The following is a 20,222-nucleotide window of genomic DNA, read 5'->3' on the forward strand; positions in this document are numbered from 1 at the left end:
AATCACCTCATCACCATATTCCACCACAAACTGTCTTCAATTGGGAGATTATTTCTTTTACAGGGTCTGGCAGTAAATGAGATCTAAATGCCAGGAAAGAACTGGCACAGAGTTTTGTCTGTTCAGCTTGACCACTGGAGTCTATGCACATTCAGAAAAGCATGTCATGCTGTGTGCCTTTTTGAAGCCGACGATGAGAGCTGAGCTGCAGCGGGAGGCCGGCGAGTGAGTGATGCTGTATTATTTGGAGAGTCCACGCAGCTGAATTGTGCTACACGGCGTACCAGAGATGGGATCCAGGAAGGCAAATTTTGGGCAATACAGAGGCCTGATATCAAGAAACAGGACCCTCAACAAGGAGACCAGCAATCTGCAGAGTTTTGAACAACACCAAGTTCATGCTGAGAGCTTTGCTGGGGAAAGTAGTGATGCACCATTAGACACAAGGTATTCAGTCATAACATTAAAAAAAAATCTCTTCATTAAACGTCAAGATATCTTTGAAGCTCACAGCAGATGTTTTTTCCTGTGACAACTGATCTCCTGGGTCAGACCAGATGCATTATTTAGTTTCCAAAAACATAATGTATAACCTAACTATAAATGTTATAGTTGCCAGATAGGAATTTCTGTAAGTATTTCTTACAGCATTTCAAAATATTATTCTTATAACTTGTCCACAGACACCCATCTTTCATATAAACAGAATGATCAAGTATAATCACTGGGGAGAAAAAAAATCTCTGTCATCACTTTAGGGACGAAAAATCCTGTGTTGCTTTTATGTAGAAATCATAAATAAAGCTTTAATACTGAGTGAATGGTATTATTCCTTCCTTCAGATGAATAAAAGGATCCATGACGGTATCTCAGACATTCATGTAGGTCCAGATTTACCTTTAACTAAATCTAAATTTGTACAGCCAATATGATGGTCTCACTACAGGGTGATCCAACCCATTCTAAGCCAGATGTATTCCTAAAATTAAATGAGTCACATTTCTGTTATTTATTCTCATCATCTATAAAAGAATCAACCAATAAACAAACGAACAAGCAGATAGATGAGGACACCAGATGCCTAAAGCTGAGGGAGGTGAGTAACCTCTATAGTGATTAGTCCTGAGAGATCATTGAACAAACAAATATTAACTGGGATCTGTGCACTGACAGAAAGTAAAGTCAATGCTAGTGCCTGAGCAGAAGCTTTGGGATGAGATATAGGCTTCTGATGAGATCTGTGCTCCCCAAAAATCAGCAACACTAATATTCAGTTCAGCAGGGACAACTTTTCATGTAGAACTCCCATCTTCCTGACCTATTAGAAGCTAACCAGATATTCACAGCAAGTCACTAAGAATAAGAAAGAAGTTCTTGGGGTCAGAATTCAGGGTAATTTAGGAGCAAGGGGCAAGAATCAGCACAGGAAAGAGATCAGGGCAGAACATGATGTGTGACACAGAAGGTGGGCCATGAAGGCAGTGATCCCAGCTATGGGAAGACACTCTTCCCTCCAGTATATAGTGGGAAGCTTCTCCAGCCTCTTCCACTTCCTGTCTCTCATGTAGGTACTTGGATCCTAGACATTTATGACTTTTGTGAAACATAGACCCTCAATGTCTCCTTCCTCTCTAGAGCCACCAAATGTCCTTTCCACAGCTTTAGCCCTTCTTGATTACACAGCAACACAAAGATAGTTATGTTAGGGAAATCCCTCAGAATCATTTTACCAGGTCCCTTATAGATATTTATTGTTTGTCCAACTTCCTTGCCCCCTTCCAGTGGGTGTGCTATGTCACCAAGAAGGACCCAACCATTTACAAACAGAAAAGACGGGAGGACTGTCTTTACCTATGAAATTTGACTCATGAAATTCCCTGCCTCTGCCTCCAGCTTCAAGCTAGAACTCAGCACAGTCCAGCAGTTTCAGGATATAGGGTCCTGACACTGGATCCTGTGGAAAATCGACAGTTCTTTCACAGTCAAGTCCTTTGCCGAAAAAACACCTGGAATTCCTCTCCTGAACTATTGTTTAGCTCTCCTTGTCTATCCTGCCCTGATAGCTGCACAGATCTGACAGCCTGGCCAGCTCTGAAGGAGCTGCACATGAAGAACCCACAAACAGATTCTGTAAGCTGTTCCTGCAGTTGCAGAAATGGTCTCATAGGACAGTTTTCTGTAGATAAAGTAGTTATAAGTGTGTACAGTACAAGGAGTGATGACTCTTGAATGAGCTGCAGTTGTCACATAGTGAAATTTTTTGTGCCATTCTCACCTCCCAAGTTACTAGTGACAGGACAAGGGGAAAATGGACTAAAGTTGCACCAGAGAAGTGTTAGATTGAATTAGGAAAACTTTCTTTACCAAAAGTGATGTCAGGCAATGGAACAGGGTGCCCACAGAAGTGGTGGAGTCACCAGTTCCAGAGATGCGTTAGAGATGTGTAGGTGTGGCACAATGGTTTATTGATGGACATAGCATTGCTGAGTTAATGGCTGAATCCTTGAAGGTCTTTTCCAGCCTAAATATTTCTATAATTCTACAGCAGAAGAAGTCAGATGGATATGGAAGCATCTTAACAGCAACAAATGGTAACAAATGGTGCACATTATGTTTCTTTACCAGCTAATTTAAAAGACTGATTTCAAAACCTTTTTTTTCCAAATTAATTTGTACTTTCTGAAGGAACATACATAGTGCTAAAAATTGTTTCAGAAGTAGTAGACATTTCAGAACCCATTCTGCCTATTACAGCAGTGATCCACGTACACTTGCAAAATGTGTGTTGCTTTTGGGATGAACTTAGCAGCATTTTATATTTGGAAAACTATTATACACCTACCAGGTTTGACTGCAATGGTTCATCCACACCTGGATGAGGACTTTCTGAGAATCACTAACAAGTTAAGAGAAAAAGTGGGATTTCTATATGACAAGAGAAAAAAATACTTTTCCAGGAATTGGTAGGAAAATATAATTTTGATGCTCTTGGTTCTGCATGATTGTGGCTTGTTCATGGGCTGCAGGGAGGCTTAAGAAAAAAAAATGTAATGCACTGAAAGTCTAATGGAGCAATAATAAAAGCAAGAAGAAACATGCTGTATTCATTATTCCTTTATTAAGATTCACCTAGTACACCTGATATCATTAAGTTGCTGCCAATAAGATGTGAATTAGCATCCACATCTCTGGAAAGCATTGTATCTCCTTTAAGTGCTCTCAGCTCAAAATGGAGGAAGAATCATAAATGTCCTTTTCAGAAAGATGTAAATCTTTTAAAGCAGCTGTACAAGACAAGCCAATACTCGGAGTTAATTCCTGTCTCAGATCATGATTAGTTCTTAGTCACAATCTCCTAATTGATTCAGATCAGCAATCACGTTGTGAAATGGGAATGTATTATCATTAAAAAAAAAATAAGTTTGAGAGATATCATGACAGTCTACATGGGTATGTAACATAGACTCTTTGGTGGCGTCCATAATATTGAAACCACATGAACTGTTCTTTCCAGTCCTGTAGTGGGGGCTTATCATTCTCCAACCAATTGACAATCAAACCAGTCTTACTGTAAGTATGATTTTTATTTGTGGAGTGCAACATTTCTGGAAATTACTCATTAGGTGGGCATTTTTAAAATTATTTTTATTCACTTTTTTTTAGATGGACAAATTGTAATGCAAAAAAAGGGTATAAGAGGAAAGGGAATGAGCAGTAGGAAAATTGCTTTTTGTTGATGAAGGGCAGTCTGCTTTGAAAGGTTGTTATAAATATGAAGGTCACATGAACATTTCAGACAGGAAAGAATTAGAATAAATAAGGGAATAGGACCAACATGGTCAAAATTGAAACACAGTTTCCAAGAGGATCATGACTGGCTCCTGATGGTAAAAGTTTAGATGTTTAGGAGGAATGGGTTTAGGACCACATTAAGGTTAGTTTTAATTCCTGGTGTAAAATTAAGCAAAGGACTTTACCAAGTTCATATAACAAGTTATTGAAATAAAATCCTTGCTCAGATCCTTATCTAGCAGAAAATGCCATAGAACAGAATTACACTGACCTCAGTCAGCTACATTTTTGCCCCAAGATTAGAAAATCAAAGTTGCATTTACTGGATGGAAAATTCTGTCTTGAGAACTATGATCTTGTAAAAGACCTGAAAGAGAAAATGAGAATCAGTAACAGATCGTCATCAGAATATGGGATCCAATGAGACGCTATGTTGCAGAGGACCAATATGATCCTTAAACACATAAATGAAAATATATCAGAATGGAGAAAGGAACCTTTTTATTAGTTTGTACTTGGCATTAATATGACCATTATAGGAAAACTGTCCAGTCTTTGTACTGCAGCTGAGAAAAGATATAGAAAAAAAGATTGGAAAGTATTCAGAAAAGTTCCACAGGAATTATTACAGGTTTGAAAACACTGTGCAATGAAGTACTGCATGCTCTATTTAATTTTTCAAAAGGAAGATAAAGGTGTAACTAGACATGGTCTATAAATATCCCCTGAAAGAATAAAAATGTGATAATAGAAGTTTCCTCAGTCTTAGAAGGAAAAATTTGAAAAGATCCAGTGGATGGGGACTGAAACTTGGCAAACAGGTTCTGAAAAGAAATATCCATTTCTAACAAAAATTATAAAAATAATAGAATGACTGGCAAAGAACTATAGTAGGTTTTTCATCACCTAGCACTTCCAGATAAGGAAATAAAGTTTTATTTGCTTGTAGAATGTACTGTACAAGTATAGATCACAGAAATAAAACTGGAATTTCTTCATGGAAATAATGTCTTTATTTGAAGTGCAGTTAAAATTTCAAATTCAATGAAGTTATTTTAATATCAAATGGAAATCAGATGTTTTATCCAAGATGTCTATGCAAAAAGGATTTCCTCCATATCCAGTGGATAAAGACTAACACCTTCATATTAATGTTCACTTTTTCTAGACAGCGGTTTTTGATTAGATCAACTACTCTCAAAATATACCTCTTTCTACTGGTTGTAGAGGGAGGATATGTGTAAGTGTTGTCTGAAAAAACATAGGTTTATACACTTAGCCTTACCATTTTTCCACCTTCAATTCAAAACCAGAAGTGGTATTTCTAGTGCAAGGTTACTAACTCAGCTCATCTAAGGAGAACTCATCAGGGTCTAGGAGCTGTTCCTTAAAAATACCTATTTATTGTACTAAAGTTATTAGCACTTAAAGTGCTAATATTCCAGTTGCACATGCTTTAGTCTTTTACAGTTACAGTTGCATGAGATGAATCCCATGCTTAGTTAATATGATTTCTCATGGCCTTTAGGCTGAAAGGAAATCCTGTGAATAATTACCCATTCAGATACAACTGTGATATTCATGGGGATTTCTTTCTATTTGGAACTTGAGGAAAGAGGGTTGGTCTCTCTGCATCATTTAAATTTTGCTGAGTAACTGACATTTTCCTACAGAAGTTCTATTTTGTCTTTGAGGAGAGCATTATTTTAAAGGACCAGGTCATGACTTTGGGTTATATTAATTTATAGTAGGCAAACTCAGTTATACCCAGAATACTTTATGTGTCTGAAATCAGACTTGTAGACACCTTATTAGCATCTTCTTAATTTAAAGATGCAAAAATCCCATAGGAAATGAGACTTGGCATGGGTGAAAGGAAAATCAGGAAACTTAATAAAGATTTTGGAATCATGTTATGTCCTCCCACCTGTCATACTACTAACCTAGGAACAGCTTTGGTACCATAAGTTATATACCTATTTTTGACTGCAAGGAACTACATGATGAGTTGTGAGACTTAGAAAAATCTAGTCAACATTAGAGGAAGTGTCTGAATGATAGACAGAGAGACAAAGTCTAATCTCTTAATTCCCTAATGAAACATACACTGAGGCTTAACCTAATCCCTGAAGGAATGACAGAAAAATAAGGTGAAAGACCAATTAGCCTTCTCCCATGCTAATCCTGGTTAGAGCAGCTTAATTTTTTACACTTGTGGAAACATTCCTTATACCATGGAAAATCAAAACTGTGCTGGTGATACCTTTTCTTCAGAATAATTTCCCTGCCACAGAATATCAGTCCTTGTTATCTACAGGTTTGTCACGTGCCAGAATTAAAAGATTTCTGATCCCAGTGGAAGATTTGGTAGTGAAAGTCAAGAAGATAAGCCAGGCATGAAAATTAACCCTGGCTAGAATGATTTTAAAGTTGATTTTATTCAAATTAAATTAAAGGATGAAAGTAGCTCTGTAACTAAGGTTTTGAGTGGTAAAAGACAAAAGAAATTAGTCAGAAAATTCATCTGGGTGGAACATATCCAAAGCATGAATATAAAGAAGGTCTGTATATTTTCTTTTTCCAATATAGGAACACTACTGAGAATTTTTACCACAAGAAAATATTATACTTGAATAAAATGTAACTAGGCTGTACTGAATGAAACATTGTAACAGAGTAATCAGTAAGGAAAAAGAAAAATTAATAAGGAATAGAAGTCAAAAATATTTATAGACATAGCAAAATTATTTTGGATATCAAAAGGCCAATATTCTTGAAGTTGTTCTTAAGAACCATTAGTAAGAAAACAATATATACAAAATGAAAGAGATAAAGATTACGACAAAAAATTATTATGCTTCAATAATTAATATATACTTTAGTTTTCAAGGGAAATTAAAATATTCAAGCAGCATTAAAGAACTAAAGTAGAACAAATATAAAATCATAACTGTACAAATATATTTCAGCTATACATTTTACCAATTCAACCTAACTTTGTGGAGAGAATAATTGTGGGTAGTCTCAGTACAGTCCTCTGACTGAAGGTTTCTAACCAGGCAGAAGCCTGAGAAACAGTTGGAAAAGAATGTAAATAATTCTTTATCTCTCTTCTTGTTCACATTGTTTATAGATAAATTCTGCTACTGTGCATCATTCACTGAACACCAATGATGTGCGATGTTTTTACTCTAGGGCCAATAGAATGGGTCTGGATGATATTCTCTATAAAAGAGAGATGATTTGAACTAAATCAGAGTTCTACTCTCAAACCTTCTGATGTGGAGTAATTTCATACTATTCTGCCTCAACAGCATCAAATAATATTTCTTGATTTAAAACTATGAAATGGCACAGGGTAAAAATCAATTTAACAAACACAAAAAACCTAATTCTATAAACCACATCAGAACAAAAACTTGCAGAAAAGAGTACATTCATCTCTAGTATCCGAATCTTCAAAATCTTATGACAGATTTGTGTGTGATTTATGATTACCATGAAGTCTGACATAGGCAATTTTAATATGAATGGTTTGCTTACTTTCCAGCAAGAACGAGTAACATATAATATTTTCTTGAGGTCTGCCAGCCATCTTTTTAAGCTTGATATTTACTATACAACTTCTTGTAATGGAACTTTATATTAAAAAAAAATCTGTTCTAAATATAAAATTTCTTTAACAATGAATATAAGGAAGCTTCAACTTCCACACTGTCTGATGAGAATCAACAATCTACATTGGATTTTTTTTTTTTTATCTTTTGCATGTGTTTTGAATACTGACTAAGTGACAAATTTAGAACTGCCCTGGTCAATGCAAAATATTTCAATTAATAAACTCATCTAAATTATATTGTCATAACTCTATAATCCATTATTCCTTACTGGAAAAGGTGAACAAGGCCTACCACAAAGTGTCCTTTATTTGTGAGAAGAACCAGTGCATCATGATAGTCATGTGATCGCAAGAACATCTTCAAGCTGGGGACAGACCGGGAAAGAATGCAAGCATGCAATACCCAAACTACAGTTCCTGTAGGAGTAAAAATGACATCACAGACTTGGATTATTTATGGTTTGAAATTAAAAATATATCAATGAAATTACATTTTTAACATATATAATATTAATTAATCAAAAAGGTGTGTAATCCAGATACTTTAATGGAAAATTTTCCAGTAGAGCAGTTTGTTGTTCTTTTTTCATATAAGACATCAAGATTATTTTGGAGGTGAAAAGGGAATAGAAAGCTCATTCTCCCCTAGAGCAGATGCCTGAAACTGATAAGACAAGTCGTCTCTCAAAATGTGCATGTCAGTCACTGCTAAACTCAAAGTCTTGAGGACTGGTGTGTGCTTATAGAATGGCAAAGACAGTTGAGCTCACTGTCCCTCCCTTCTACTGATTTTGAGCTGTAAACCTCTGAGTAAACTTTTAAAATCTAAAATTAAATAACCTTTGAAACCATAAGGAAAGACACCAGGAAAGGAGACAAGCTGTTTTGTAAAGCATGTTGTAAAGTCATTGTGAAAGATATTATTCAGGCCTGGAAAAAGCCCTACACTTATTCGTGATACCAAGGTAGTGTGAATAGAACATCTTTCTTGTGCCCTGATCTTACTTCTGCAGTAAATATAAAGACCGTAGAGATCTATATAATTAAAAAAAATCAATTATGAAAATTTCTTTCAGATTTGCTTCTTTAGGTTTCAGCGGCATACTTAGGCACACATGTAAACTTGACGTACACAGGCATTGTGCAGACTTAAGATACAGTTTCCTATCTTGCCTGACTGGTACCTTATGTGGCAATCTCAGAAGGTTAAATCCTCAGACACAAAATTAGTAGGTGATATGTCTTCCCCAAGTCCACATCTGAAGACAGCCTCACCTCTATGGTTCCCTACACCAGAAAAATCAGTCACCTGTGAGAGTTTTAGCACAGTTTTCCCACCTACTTGTCACTAGCTCCCTCTGTTTTCTCACTAGTTACTGCCACTAGATCAGAGTCACAGAAATGAGATGGCAGTGGGAACATCAACACAGATAGGATGGCAGTCAGGATATTTATTGATAGCACAAAATCATGTGGCTGAAATTGTAGCTGTGCATAGGACTGCTGGTACTATTCAGAGCAGACTGGTGTGGAACCACAGAGCAGAAATATATCTTTTGGGAAAAACCTCTGGAAGAACCTTGCTTCACTCCTCTGCTCAAAGCCAAACCAACTTAGATTGGGTTTCTCACATCTAGTCCAGCAAATATTTGAATATCTACAAGGATGAAATTCCAAAATATTGTTGAGCATCCAGTAAGAAGCTATAAGTGAGAAAAAATTTAGAAGATAGTTAATAGAAAAAAAAATTCATAGAGAAGAGGAAGATCATTACAAGTCTTACTCTCTTTATTGGAGATCTTGTTCCCACTGTGATTCTTGGTTTAACATGACATATTATTTGAAATATGCAAGAGATGTCCAGAGATTCACTCTCAGAGTATTTCTACCTGGTTTTCTCTCACGGTATGTGTGCTCTGGAGAGAAAACACGCCACAGTTTAAACACCGGAACTCATGATGGTGTGCCTAGTCTGGCAGGAATGGTCTGTGATTTTCTTAATAGGAGTCCATATGGTGATGTGCTGTGGCAGCTACTACAATGTGTTACAAATTTGTGACCAGACCAGTATTGACAACCCACTAATGATTTGTGTGTTGATGAACAGTGCTTGTGCAGCTTCAACCCTTCCTGTTTCTTTTCTGCCATGCTACTAGAGATAGTCTAGAGGCTGGCAAGAAGTTGTAGGGGGAAACAGGTAGGTCTCTTGATTTGAATGGGCCAAAAGAATTTAATGTCATGCTCCACAATTCAAAGCTGAAGCATGGAGGGAAGTGTCTTCTGTTGCTCAGAAATAATGGAAGGTTGACCTTACATCTGTACTTCTTGAGTTTTATTTCCCTCTTTTCTTCACTTATTAAAGTATCTTTAGCTCAAACAATTTTCTCACTCTTGTTCTACCTGTATTCTCCCCTGTCCTAACACAGGGGTAGGACTGAGTAAACAGTTTTGTAGGTGCTTAGATTCTCTTACATTCTTCCACAAACAGGCAGGATAGAACAGCAGCATGAAAAAAAAAGTCTTTCTTTTCCCCTTCCCCTACTATATAAATATTTTGAACAATCACAGTCTTACTTGCTCAGCTTAGTTTTATCACTTTTTCCATATAATATTATTTATTTTCATTTTTGGCAGACACTTTAATTATGCTAAGGATCTCAGAGTGAAACACTTTTATAATCATATGTGTATTATTTGAGTTTATAAATTTACTTCTTTGTGCCTTATTTTTGCACAGCAATTTCTTTAAGGAGGAAAAGGTGAAGAGCTGATGTTATATATGAAAGAGACAGGTAGTGTTTCACTCAAGGGAACACCTCCTCTAACAATTATAATTCATAAAGCAAAAATCCTGAGTATGACACTAGCCAATTTAGTCTGATATAAAACAGGGCCCATGTTTTCTTTCATTTATATTTTTATGATATGTAATGTCTTTATAATTTTTACCACTCACATCAAAGCTGCCAACTGCTGAGTGTCTAAATAAGTAGCATGTGAAGAAAATGAGTGAATTGCTAAATGTCCCATTACGTCCATGGAGAATATCCTTGCATTTGGAGTCAGGAATCTTAAAATTGAGATGACAAATGAATGGTTTTCACTCCAATGGAGTGAGGGTTTTGGCAGTAGCAATTCTATTATTCTCTGTGTCTGAATAGAAAGAGAAAAACAGAGACAGAGAAAGGAAATAATAAAACCAAACCCACAGAAACATACTGCAATACCTCAGCTCTAGGACTGAATGACAGTTACACCTAAAGAGAGAAAAATAAATCTGGTAGAACCTGAAATATCCAGAAATATGATGCCTCAAAGGTCTTGAATTATTTTGGGTGTACTTGGGTGGATCAAGGAGTGGGGAGGTGGACAGATGAGAATTTTTACCATTTCTGTTATCCAAATGAGGGACGTTTATATGTTAGTGCCTACACATGGCTGGATTCTTATGCACTTTAGCTATGATTGTTAATAAAGAAAAAAATGCTTAAAAGGACTCTCATCTGACCAGATAAGAGAGATATTAGGATTGTCATTTGTCCAGTCATAATTCATAGTAACTAACACATGGCCAAAAACAGGAAGTATTTTAGGAGTTAGGACTGCCCACTCCCAGTAACTACTCCAGGTGTACTTACCCTTTTTAGAGGCTTAGTGAATTCCCCAGCAGAGACCCAAATATATTTTGCTGTTTGACCCTAATGACCAGAAATGTTCCTGGTCCCATTTAATTTCTCAGTATAGATATATTCTTAATGATTGTCATAAATTAGACACTAAGAATAAAGTAAAATTGCCTAGACATAATTATCTACTGTCATTTGAGATGCCCTTGAGTGTCCCTTTTGGTTGCCATTTCAAAAGAATATAAGGATTTCACATATCTATAGATGGTGTTGCATCTGCCAACCCCACAGCACTGCCAGTGATGTTACACACTTAGACGTTTAGCCAATTAGACTGAGCAATAAGGGTAGGTTTCAGCTCCAGATTCAGATGCACACATAGGCAACTGGTGGCACTTTTGTTCTTGTTGCAGCCAATGAAAATTCAGTCAATGCACTGAAAAATTTTAGGGGAAAAAATCTGTTATAAAAAAAAAAAAGAAAAAGAAAAAAAATTGTTCATTCTACAGAAAGGCATCCATACTGACCAAAATCCCCTATGTGGCTAACAGAACACCACCAGTAATGCTATCACTACTAATCAAGGGCCAAACAGGTAGTAGAAGAAATAGTTTTCACAGAAGGATAACAAGACCACATCTCCACCTAAGCTCTCAGAACAATTCTATCTTTTGCTCTAGTTATAAAGACTTTCCTCTCTATGAGAAAAAGTCAGCATTAAGCTGTCAAACTGTGATTGAAGTGATTTAGTCTTGTTACATAGTAGCACTGTTAGGATGAATGCTATGAAAAAAAGGCAAGAAGAAAGAGCTGCTTTTTCTCCTAGCACATGAGTATCTCACCACAAAACCTGGAGAAAATCCATGGGTGTATTATTTTATTACAAGTAACTATCCAATGGTGGAAAAAAAATAAGTCTTAAATTATAATTCATGAAGTAAAACTAGGAAGTCGTGTTAGGATACTCTGGTATATTATGTCTTGTACAGTGTATCTTAATGTGAATTGACACAAGAAAACACTCATTGATTTATGACACTAATCTTAGGACATGATGTTTTTTGTTTTTGCTGCTGCTCTTGTTTTTACTATTATTGTTACTCTTATTGTTATACCATCCTTAATCTATTACTGCCTTTTTTCACGCCAAGATTTGACAGGTGGATAATGAATATTGTCTATTGTGCCATTACTATGATTAGATGTGGATAGCAGTTGTTATGCTATTGACTCATTTCTGCTATTGACAAGCTAATTCTGAACTTTTTTTAGCTTATCAAGATGTATTGTCAGCTGAAGTGTGTGTGTCTTGTGGTTAGCAAGCTGATCTTTTACTAAAACTGTAGGATCCAGACCATTAGTTCATCAGTCAATGCATATGGCAGTTTTTATTCTGTGAAATTATGCACTATGTTAGCATTCTAAGCCATCAGTTGTTATCAAGGTTGAGTGAGCCCCATGCAAAGAAAACATCTTAGAATAATCATGCCATCTTCAACTTACTGCCAGTCTGTACAGTCAAAGTGAAATCAAGACATGCCTTATCATCATTTTTAGCCATGTGTCCATTATCTAACCCAGGCTAATCCTCTGGGCTCCCTCCACAGTGCCTCCAGAGAGAACTTCTTCCCATTTGTAATAGTTATTTGTATTTTGCTGGTGTGATCTAATTTTCTGTAACAGTCTATGTCTCTCCATTGAATGCAGGAAAAGTCTGTTTAAAAAGTTTCAGAGTGATCATAGGAGGACTCATGTTGGGAGGAACCTCAAGGAGCCATCCTGTCTAAATTCTTGTTCAAAGGAGAGTTAGATCAGGTTTCTTAGGGCTTCCACAGAAAACTTGGATGAGGATTGCACAACCTCTCAACATGACCAAGTCTCCTGTCAACCTCAAAACTGCTCTCAACATCTCAGAATATGAGAGATATGTAAGAGGTATCTATTGGCATTTATATCTAAATGTGTAATTGACTATTTCTAAAAAGAAGACATTTTAGTGAGCCACTCAATTTTCATTGGTTTGGGTAATTTTTTCAGTTGTGGGGTGCTTTTTATCAGTGTTGGCTATGTTAACAGAGGATATACTACTGCTGAAGTTCCAGCTTCTATGTAAAGCACATTTAGGGCAAAAAAAGTCTTATTAAAGTGTATAGTAAAATATATAGTGAGCCAAGAGTTTTCAGTTTACAGGGCAAATTATTGTCCCTGTAAATGAAAAAGTAACCTCCAGTGGGCAATAATGCCTGAAGCTGAATTATATCCACTTTTTCATCCCATAAGTCAATAGCTTTCCACTATAAACATCAGCTCTAGTCAATATGATATGCTGCATACTGATATATTGACTAATGGTACTATTAAAAGCTCACAAAATGTCAGCAGCTGGGAATTTCTCATGCATATAGTTCTGCATTTCAGTAGATAAGGGTGCTCTGTCAAACTTATAAATCCATGCCCAGTTGGGAACAGTCTTTGTAATACTTCCCTTTGTGTTATCCTAGAGGATACACAACTTCCCCAGTATCTCCATGCCTACAATTTTTTTGCCCTTCTTTTTGTAAAATACACTTTCTGATTCTGTCAAAGAAGCCATCTAGAAAATTCTCTGTTGCAAGGTAACCAAAAGAGGTAACATATAATTATTGTTTCTCTTCTACATATAAAATATGACATAGTGTGAGGTTTTTCTTTCTTCTTCTCTTACAGTGAAGACACAGATTCATATCTACTTTGCTGACAGAGTGTCTCTGAAAAATGAATTTAGATGGCAGGTAAAGGAAAGGTAACCTAGCAAGTTTGAAAGTTGCATTTGTTTCAGGCTGTAATGCTCAAGGCCAAAGGTATCTTTTGGGGATTGTAAAGAGCTCTCAGGAACTGTTGCCCCAGAGAACACCTAGAGATCATTATCACCAACCATTCATTAATCCCTAATATATGCCTTGTGTCAAGGTCATCTGTCTGATTCAGGCAGAACAGAAATTAAATTCATGGTCAAATAATTTACATTTACTTTGATCTGAAAATTTCTGAGAAGTAAAATATTTTCTGCATTTTAGGCTTGGTTGGGTTTCAAAGGCTTTCCCAAATTAAGAAAAGGTGTGGGTGTAGAGTAGCCAATTGAATTGACCAGAGAATAGTCACACACACATGATTCAGGTGTTCACAGCATTTAGTAGATTCTTTTTAGCATGTGAGGGTATTTTTTACAACTACAATTGCATTAACAGAGTGCATAAATTAGGTAAAATAAAATGTACATGTATTTGTGAATCTGGTCTGAAGTATCTGACAGTTTGTCAATCACTACTCCAACATGGTGCAATCTTGTTAGTTAGACACATCATTTGAATTTCGTACAGAGATAGAGATGCCACTTTTGATCCTGCTAGTGACCATTCACCATGTGTGTCATATGGCATCATTTGTTGACTGCCTGAAAAGTCTTTCAGGATTAAGACCAGCAACCAAAAGAATAGTGGTGTTGGCTTTGTTATTAACTAGATGTGTTTTTCAAGCGAACTAGCTAAAAGGTATAAACCAATAATGCCATTCTCATAAAATAAAAAATGAGCCCATTTCTCCCTTTTAGAATATATTTATTTTCTTAGATTGTTTCTATTGCAGGTTGGGAAGCATTTCTGCATGTGGTTTTAACTCTGTCACTTTTCCTGCAAGCAGGTCATTTTTCCCTTTCATAGAAAACATATTTTTCAATAGCATTTATTTATTAGAGTACAAGATTTTCATACACCTAATAGTGTGTACAATTTCAGATACCTACATACACCATGTCTACTCTGACAAACCTGTGTTAGAAGATCTTTATCCTGCACTTCTCGTGCATTGACAAATTAACAGACACACCAGAGGGAATAGCAGTTCACCATAGAAGTTTTAAACTGGATGGTCTGTGTCTTGCAATGTTTAACAGAAATAGCAGCAGTCAGGAAAAAAAAGGTTTTATACCTATGATACATTCAACATTTTTGGCACCCTACTTGCTGAGCATGGTTCAGCATAGAAATAACCATGGAGGATTTTGGGAAACACCATTTACTCTCAGTACTTGGCTGACAGAGAAAAATGAAAAGGTGGAGAATAAGAATGATAAATCCTATTCAGTGCTCTGCAGACTTTTTCTAAATTCAAATTTTTTTAGGTTTAGCTGAACATTTTTAAATCATGGATTTTTGCCTTTTTTGTTTTGATTTGAAATACACCTATTTAATTTCTAAAAAGTTAAAATATTTATGAAAATATAATATCTCACTTTCTTTCTAAAAATATTACTTATACATCAAATTTTTTTTTTCAAGAATATATTAGATTAAAAGTTTTCATTCTAACTTATAAATAGCCATGATTTAAAGTAATGAAGTAATGCATTTAACCTTACTTTATTAGTTGGGAAGAAAATAGGTATGATAATTATTGCTATTCTCACAGGAGCAGTGAGCATGAATGGACATTCTTTTAAGTATGCTAAGATGTGAAATGACAGATAATGGATATGTCCAAAGTACCTTTTCTTTGGGTTTTACCTGCCAAAGGCAAATGTAGCTATGGGAATTAATAGACACAATATCTCATTTTGGTATCAAACTTTTCTTATCAGCATGGTTTATAAAATAATTATCATAGATGTTAATTTTATTACCCAAGAAATATATTAAAAATGTAGATCTTTTATAATTTCTTCAATTAACAGTAGACACTTCTTGATTACTTTCTAATTAAATAATTTCACTCCAAGACTTGGTAATTACAACAAGAAGTTATTAAAATTAGAAAACATTTGCTAACTCAGTACTTTTGATTATTAAGCCTTTATCGCTTAATATTGCCAAATAGTCTATGAAGATATATGAGGTTGGAAACTGAATTTAATGTATTCAGCTATGATAATTAACCACAGGTGTTCCAAACAATGCAATGCCTCTTCCCTGTCATATAGTTTCATGTGAAATCTATTGTTTCTGTCATTGAACTTATTTTTCATCTTATTAAAGTATCTGTCTATTGACAACGTATTATTGTTCCTATTACAAGGAAGAATACTCTTGATACTGTTCCATTCATCTGGAAGATATCACAATGAATAGCATAATTTATATTAATCAGTTTCTATGTAAGATAAAGCAATTTATACATATTTACACATAATATTCAAGCACGGTGTGTCTCTGCATGTACTGGAAAAGGAGTCAAAAGTCAAAAAACCAATGTTCTTAATAATAAGAGAGAATTTGACATGGGCTGAAGAGTAGAGGTGACCCAGAACTGTCTCAAAGCAGGTGTCTCTGTTAGCAAATGGGGAGAAAACTTGGTTCTACAAAAACTGATATAAAATCCTACTGGAAACAGAGGAACAAGGATAACATCTTGGGTTTCCAAGGCTACTGACATCTTTCTAGATTAATTCTTCTTAATCAAACTAAGTTTATAAAAAGAAAACTCATATTTTGGCCATCACTCAAATTGTTTGCATTTGTATATAAATAATTGTGTCCTTAAGCTGGTATTCTGATGGAAATATTATATGAAGGATCTGGCCACACACAAAGAGTTAAGACTTGGATTAATCCTGCTAATTTGTGAAGCATCTGAGGGCTTTTTAGTTGGAATGCAGCTCCCTTCAACTCCCTGTCTAGTCAATGGAGAGAGATAAGTCACTTCACCAGTTAACTGAGATCACAGGAAGGCTGAATTAACCTCTAGAGAAATTAAGCTCCCACTCTTAACATCACAGAATGTTTTGTATTATTACAGTCACTCAGGTGTGATGGAACAATGAATCTAGACCATTGTGAGTGTGTTCCAGAGAGTTTGGTTAGACAGTCTGGACAGATACTTCATTTTTAATGTTTTGGATTTTTTTCCCCCCACCTTATAGACAGAAAAAATTGAATCTGCTTGTACTCAAAATTAAAAATACTTCAGGATTTCAGGCAGCTCATTTTTTCCTTTCTATGATCCTATCAGCCACCATCTGATAAAGAAAGTAGTCCCAGAAATTAAGTAGCAGTAAATCTGGAATCAATCACAAAAAAAAAAAAAAAAAAAAAAAAAAGTAACATTCATAGATACTTTTGTTTAATAAAATTTTGATGCAAACCTCTGAGGGAATATGATCTAAACCAACCCACCTTTTAAAAATATCTGAGAATCTTAAATCATTGATTTAGGTTTCTCTAATTCTTAGAGTATCAGGAAGTATTATCTGCCTTTTTTTATGGTTGTCAATAAAGAATCATAAGATTAATTAATGTGCGTCATTTTAAGAGCCTTAGATTAAAAGTGATATGCAAGTGAAAAAGCACTGCCATTAATGTTTATATTCAACGCTTTGCAGCCCTACCAGCTGGCTTTATTTATTTTTTGCTTTATTTCTTTTTATAGGGAATTAGTCATGGAAAAGAAAGTAAATAAGTGCTGAGAGTATGGTAATTTCTGAATGTCACTGTTTTACCTGATGACCAGAATACTTAAATGACCTGGTCATTACACACCATTGTTATGATGCCTGTTTGTCAACAATCATCTTTGCAGCCTCACCTAAACACGGATTCTTCTGTCTCTGTAACAGATGTCTGCAAACCTGGTTGAATAGTTTCCCTTCTTTATTGGCCAATAGCAGTTCCAGATCATTTATAAACTGTTCTGCGGCAGAGCTTTGATACCTTCAGCAGAGCTGTGTGTTGCTTGGGCTAGGAAGTAACTGGGTGTTTCTATCAGCTACTCATGAGGACCCACAGAAATTCAAGTCCTATTTTTTGTTTACTTATACATAATCATCAATCTTGCCCTAAACAATAAAAGAACAAAAGTATGTGAAAGCAGGACAACTGAAGAACAAAAAATTATACGCAAACTTCCTTTAAAAGAAAATTCCGTGTTGCTTTTACTTTTTACATTTTTTTCTCCCCACAGCATCCAATCTGACACATATTTTATGAGTTTTTCTTATTTATGAAAAAAAAAGAAAACCAAAGAGAACTTTCCCTGCCCTTCAAGTTTTAGGGGTTTTCCATAACAGCAAGATATTGCCAAATAAAAATGGCATCCTTTCTGACCACAAGGATACTGACCTGCTGCAGTAAGTCCAGAGGAAGACACCAAAATGATTAGAAGGAATGGAGCAGGTCTCCCATGTGGAAAGGCAGAGAGCCATGGGTTTATTCAGCTTAGAAGGGAAGGCTTTGGGGTCACCTAATTGTAGCATTTCAGAACCTGAAGGGAGCCTACAAGGAAGATGAAAAACGACTTTTTACAAGAGCATGGAGTGAGAGGATAAGAGGGAATGGACACAAACTAAAAGAGAGTAGGTTTAGCTTGGATATTATGAAGAAATTCTTCCCTAAGGTTGGTGAGGAACTGTCACAGGTTGTCCAGAGAAGTTTTGGATGTTCCATCTCTGGAAGTACTCAAGGCCAGGCTGGATGGGGCTTTGACCAGTCTGGTCTAGTTGGAAGGGAGGAGTGGAGCTTTATGACCTTTAAGGTCCTTTCCAACCTAAACACATCTATGATTTTATACTTCTATGTTTCTCTGAAACTAACTCCTTCCTCTTTAAACTGAAAGATTGCTGAATTCACAGAATTAATATTTCCAGATATAATTTAGCTGACAATCTGCCCTTGGTACCTTTACGCCTGAAAATTCAAGACATTTGATATTTATGAAAGTAGATACAGATTTGTGCTTGAAGAAAAACCTTCACTTGCTTATACATAGGCATCCAGCACTTCCCCTTCCTTTTCTCTTAGATGAAATTTGATGTGGAAGGCAGAGCTGGGCAACCACACTCACTTTAGCATTGAGCCAGCAATTGCCTCGAGTTCCACAGTCCAAATCCCTACTTGGTTTTTACTTGCTATTCTCTCCACTTTAACCACCTCACTACTAACAGCCAACCTCTTTGAGAACAGCTTGCTTGAAGCGTGATTGTGATTTTACTGAGAAGTACCTCTGTTTTGCAGAGGGAGGAGTGTATTGATTTCAACATTGTAAGACATTTTGGAAGGTCTTGCTGGGCATACACTTCCTTGAATTAGGGTTTTACAGCTTCACCAGAAGACTGAGATTTCAGTCCAGAAAAAAACATCATAGTGAGATGGTTTTTATGCACCATCAAACTCATAGCAGCACTGAATTAAGGGAAGGGGAAACAATAATTCAGTGAATTATTTGACAATTCAGACAATAAGAGAACCAACTTCCAACTACCTCCTTTGAAGGAGCTGCTCACTCACCCTTCACAGATATAAGAACTGGAGTCATAGGCTGGACTTGATCATCTTGGATGTTTTCTGCAACCTCAGTTCTTCAATTCTGTGAAGACAAAAAAGAAAAGAACAAACTTAAATCAGATCTGGCGCAAGGAAAAATCTCTGTGCTTGTATCAATTTTTGACAACTATCCATCTATGCAAAGGTGCACCATGTTTCCCCTGCTTCAAATTTCTGAAAGATCTTAAGTGATCTTAAGAGACACATCTTTAATTAAAAATTTCAAGCCCCTGCTGAGTTGCACTTAATGCATCTCACCTGCCTACAAATACTCTTCTCTGCTCACCACTTTATTTGCAGTCAGATGCTCCCTTGTATGATTATTAGAGTTAAGAGGAAATTTTTCAACATTTGTTGACATTATTGTCAGAAAAGACTGATTTATTGGAACAAATTTTTTTCTCAGAAACTCAGTATGTTTAGTGGATCTTAGCTATTTCAGGAAAGAATTACAGCTGCCCTACAAAATTCGATATTTCAATACTGATAGGAGACTGAGGTTCAAATGCCTGGTCTGCTTATTTCCAACAAGACTGTTTCTCTCATATCATAGGAGGGCTTCAACACTGTATTAGTCCTTCTAGGTGATTGTACTTTAGGAACTGAAAATATTAATTAGCTAGAATGCTTGGTTGCTTCCTATCCAGTTCTTGTCATGAGTGATTCTCAGAACAGAACTTCTAAACCTTTTACATTTGGCAGTCAGCTGTTCTGATATGACATGCTGAAAAAAGGAACAAAACAATAAGGAAAATTATGGGTTAGGTCTTGACCTCAGCACCAGAAAAATCAATCCAATTTCTCCAAATTTACACAAATGTAATTGACAAGACGACACAGCCTTTTATCTCTTAATGTATCATCACTCAGAACCCCCCTAGTGCTAGTGCCACCACA

At 35.9% G+C, this 20,222-nt stretch overlaps 1 long non-coding RNA gene across 6 annotated transcripts in view; it reads right to left on the reverse strand.

The window, feature by feature from the left end:
• LOC146763796 (uncharacterized) overlaps window positions 1–20,222 on the reverse strand; it is a 51,006-nt gene that overhangs the window by 12,978 nt on the left and 17,806 nt on the right. For 4 of the 6 annotated variants that reach the window (XR_014951628.1, XR_014951625.1, XR_014951629.1 and 1 more), the window contains 2 exons: window positions 19,290–19,368; window positions 18,126–18,278 (listed from right to left, as the gene is read on the reverse strand). This is a non-coding gene — a long non-coding RNA (uncharacterized LOC146763796). Of the gene's footprint in view, window positions 1–4,063; window positions 4,160–18,125; window positions 18,279–19,289; window positions 19,369–20,222 lie in introns of all 6 variants that reach the window. The other 2 variants (XR_014951626.1, XR_014951627.1) reach the window with 1 other exon arrangement.

The sequence above is a fragment of the Lonchura striata genome, chromosome Z (assembly GCF_050655825.1).
Source record: "Lonchura striata isolate lonStrDom1 chromosome Z, ASM5065582v1, whole genome shotgun sequence".
NCBI classification, from domain to species: domain Eukaryota; kingdom Metazoa; phylum Chordata; class Aves; order Passeriformes; family Estrildidae; genus Lonchura; species Lonchura striata.